The sequence below is a fragment of the Crocodylus porosus genome, unplaced genomic scaffold (genome assembly GCF_001723895.1).
Source record: "Crocodylus porosus isolate Cpor-Errol unplaced genomic scaffold, CroPor_comp1, whole genome shotgun sequence".
NCBI lineage: Eukaryota > Metazoa > Chordata > Crocodylia > Crocodylidae > Crocodylus > Crocodylus porosus.
In genome coordinates this window covers 33,196,055-33,200,054 of record NW_017728917.1, presented here as the reverse complement: position 1 = coordinate 33,200,054, position 4,000 = coordinate 33,196,055, and the positions used below count along the sequence as shown (strand labels likewise).

The window sequence follows — 4,000 nt, the reverse complement described above, 5'->3', positions numbered from 1 at the left end:
GTTTGTTTTGGCTGTCTGCTCCTCCCAGCAGATGTCCAGGTAATTTAGGTCCCCCATGACCACCGCCACTTTTGCCTGAACAGCCTCTGAGAGCTGCCTGGTGAATACCAGGTCTAGCTCGTCATCCTGATGAGGAGGTCTGGAGTAGATCCCCACTACCAAGTCCTTCACCCCTGGATCCCCCTGGGTATCCTGACCCATAATGCCTTGGTATTCCCCTCCTCTACCCCTGCCTTGATGATGGTAGATGTGTACTGGTCCCTAATATAGAGAGCTACACCCCCGTCTTTTTTCCTCACTCTGTTCCGCCTATACGACCTGTACCCCTCAATGCCTACTGCCCACTCATGAGTAGAGTCTCACCTTGTTTCCATTAAGCCAATCAGGTCATAATGTGTGCTAGCAAGTAAGAGTACAAGCTCCTCCTGCTTATTCTCCATACTCCTGGCATTTGTGTAAATACACGTTAGGCCTCCGATGGGTGATATTGGTGCCCCTTTGCCTTGATGTCTAGTGTGCCCCTTAGTGCCTACCTGGGTTGGTCTGGTGCCTTGTTTGTGGCTCGCCAACACTGGGTTCTCCATGACCACTGGTTCCCCATCCCCCATCAAACCTAGTTTAAAGCTCTATGGAGGAGATCAGCCAACCTGTGGGAGAACAGATCATCTTGGAGTCCACTATGACTCCGAGATCCCCTTCTGCTTCTGTGCTGATGAAAGGATCATTTCCCAACCAGTAGGTGTGCTGGATATTTTTGTGCCCTAGGTGCAGCACTCTGCACTTGTCCTTGTTGTACTGCATCCTATTGTGTACTGCCCACTTTTCTAACCTGTCCAGGTCTGCCTGCAATCATTCCCTACCCTCTGGAGTGTGCACTTTACTCCACAATTTAGTATCATCCATAAACATGGAAAGAGTATACTTCACACCCACATCCAAGTCACTGATGAAAATATTGAAGAGTACAGGTCCAAGTACCAAACCCTCCAGGACCCCACTACACCCATCCTTCCAGGTCGATATTGACCCATCTACTAACACTCTCTGGGTAAGGCCACTAAGGCAATTTGCCACCCACCAGCCTGTGTAAACATCTATGTCACAGCCTCTTAATTTATTTATGAGAATGGGATGAGATACTGTATTGAAGGCCTTACTAAAGTCCAAGAAAATGACATCCATCTCTACTCCTGCATCTGAGCATTTTGTGACCCTGCCATAAATCCAGATTGGTCAGGCATGATCTACCTGCTATGAATCCATGCTGGTTTCCCTGCTGCATTATTTTTCCTGCTGGACACCCACAAACATGATCCTTCATAATCTTTTCAAAGACCTTTCCAAGGATGGAGGTGAGACTGATTGGCTTATAATTACTTGGATCCTTCTTCCTCCCCTTCTTGAAAATAGGACCACATTTGCCCTTTTCCAGTCCTTTGGGACTTGACCCAAGCACCATGAGCACTCAGACAGCCATGCCAGTGGTTCTGCTATGACACTGGCCAATTCCTTCAGTACTCTCGGATGTAGCTCATCTGGGCCTGCTGACTTGAACACATCCCGTCCGTCCAAGTGACTCTGCACCAAGTCAGCATCAACAGTTGGTGGGCTGATGTCCCTCTGATGCAGATCTAAGAACCCATTAGGAGACTTATTTTAAGCCTTGTTCAGAAACACAGAGCAAAAAAATCATTGCCCCCCCCCGTCTGTCACTACCTGCTCCTTCTTGTTCAGTAGGGGTCCTATGCTGCCCCGTGCCTGCCTTTTACTCTCCTACATACCTAAAATAGACTTTTTGTTGTTTTTAATTTGTGTTGCCAATCTCAGCTCTGTAGTTGCTTTGGCTTTTCTAACTTCCCCCTGCAAGTGTAGGCCAAGTAGGTATACTCCTCATTGGTAGCTTCCCCGTTTCCATTGCCTATATGCCTTCTTTTTTGCCCTTAGGCTCCCCTGGATTTCCCCGTTTATCCAAGGAAGTTTTTTGGCTGCTTTCCCCCTTTTCCCTCATACTGGGATAGTCTCCCTCCGTGCCCAAAGGATTGCTTCCTTTAGAAACGACCACCCTTCCTGGACTCCCATCTCGCCAATACTTTTATCCTGCAGTGCATCATTGACTAGATTCCTAAGCACACTGAAGTTAGCCTTCCTAAAGTCAAGCACTTCCACCCTACTAGTTATTGTACCCACCCTAAGCCATATGGTGAATTCGATTGATTGGTGGTCACTGTCCCCAAGGGGACCACAAATCTGCAGCTCCTGTACCAGGTCCTCCCCCATAGCCAACACCAAGTACAATAAGGCGTTTCTCCTAGTGGAACCGTATAACTCCTGCATTAGGTGAAGGTCCTGCATGCAGGTTAAGAACCTACGTGAATGATTGGGTTTGGCTGATTGCTCTTCCTAGCAGATGTCAGGGTAGTTTAGATCCCCCATGACAACCACGTCCCTAAACTGTATGGCCTCTGTGAGCTGCCTCAAGAATTCCAAATCTAGCTTTTCCTCTTGGTGTGGTTGTCTGTAACAGACCCCTCCCACACATACCAAGACCTTTCTCCTTGACCTCCATGTATCCTAACGCACAATGACTCAACTTTCTCCTCCTCTGATGCCATTTTGATTAGGGTAGATGTATAATGCTCCTTTACATAGAGAGCAACCTACCCCCTTTCCTCCATACTCTGTCCCTTCTATACAACCTGTAGCCCTCAATGTGTACTGCCCAGTCATGGGTAGGGTCCTACCAGGTTTCTGTTAGCACCACTAAATTGAAGTTATTACACGCAAGCAGAAGTATGAGTTCTTCCTGCTTGTTGCCCACGCTCCTAGCATTAGTATAGAGGCACTTGAGCCCTCTGAATGGTGCCTTTGGTGCCCCCCCATTCTGTTGCCCAAACGGCCCCTTGGTACTTACCTGGGGTGTACTGCTGCATGTCTCACAGTCTGTAGTTTCCAGACTCTCTCCATCTCCTGCCTCTCCCTTCCCCATCATGCTTACTTTAAAGCATGATGTAAGAGGTCAGCCAACCTGTAAGAATTTCAAGCTGACTCCTGTCTGGTTATTCCCTAACCTTATGTGTTTTCTGATTATCAATCAGTTTCCTGAGATGTTCCAAACCAGGTAACCCCTTCTCAATAGAAAACACAATTATTTACACTATTAAATATGCTTTAAAGAAAATGAACTGAGGGTATAAAAATCTGTAAAAAAATCAGCAAAGTGTGTGTGTGCTTCAAGAGAAGTCTCTCACACACCACCCGCTGTTGTTCTTGGGACACTGAAAGAACAGATTGTCTCCCTTCAAGGATCATGCTAAGAACTTTACCTTTTAGCTTTGCAACCCCAGTGCCTTGGACTGGTGAGATCCCAGCTCTCTCTCTCTCTTTTCTCTTTTCTCTCTCTAGGCATAAATTTCTGAACCTGAACTGTATTAGTTAAGCTTGAGCTAAGTTTCCTCAAAGACTTAGTAAAACCACGGTAATACTGTAATGGTTTGTGTTTGTTTTTCCTTTGCATGTCTATTACTACTAGTTCCATTATATATTTCATATACTTAGCAATAAATAACTTTTATAGCCAAACCGGTAGTAACTGGGTATATTTTCCTTCTCTACTTCTCCTTCCCCACTTGCTCTGCAGCAACGCTTCTTTTACCTAAGCTAAAGATCCCTGTGAAACCCAAACATGCTGTGGGGTCTGCTCATCAAGAGTCTAAAGATTGCGATGTACTGAGTTTGAAACACATAAGGGAATCAGCTTGTACAGGCTGATTGACCCAGTTTGATTCAGATGTGCCCTAATGAACTGAATGCTGGCCCATGATGGTGTCAGTTAGACACCCAGCCGGATTCAGAGGTATTCTGTTCCTGTGTGCAGGACTTTGTATTTGTCCTTATTCAACTTCATAAGATTTTTCTTGGGTCAATCCTCCAATTTGTTGAGGTCTCTCTGAATCCTAGCCCTACTCTCCTGTTTAGGTACCACTCCCCCCAGTTTGGTGTC

The 4,000-nt window shown here is 46.2% G+C and overlaps 1 long non-coding RNA gene across 1 annotated transcript in view; it reads right to left on the bottom strand.

Moving 5' to 3' along the window:
• LOC109311465 overlaps nucleotides 1-3,353 on the bottom strand; it is an 18,084-nt gene extending 14,731 nt beyond the window's left edge. The window contains exon 1 of the long non-coding RNA XR_002101514.1: nucleotides 3,249-3,353. This is a non-coding gene — a long non-coding RNA (uncharacterized LOC109311465). The remainder of the gene's footprint in view (nucleotides 1-3,248) is intronic.
• Between the last annotated feature and the right edge of the window lie 647 nt (nucleotides 3,354-4,000).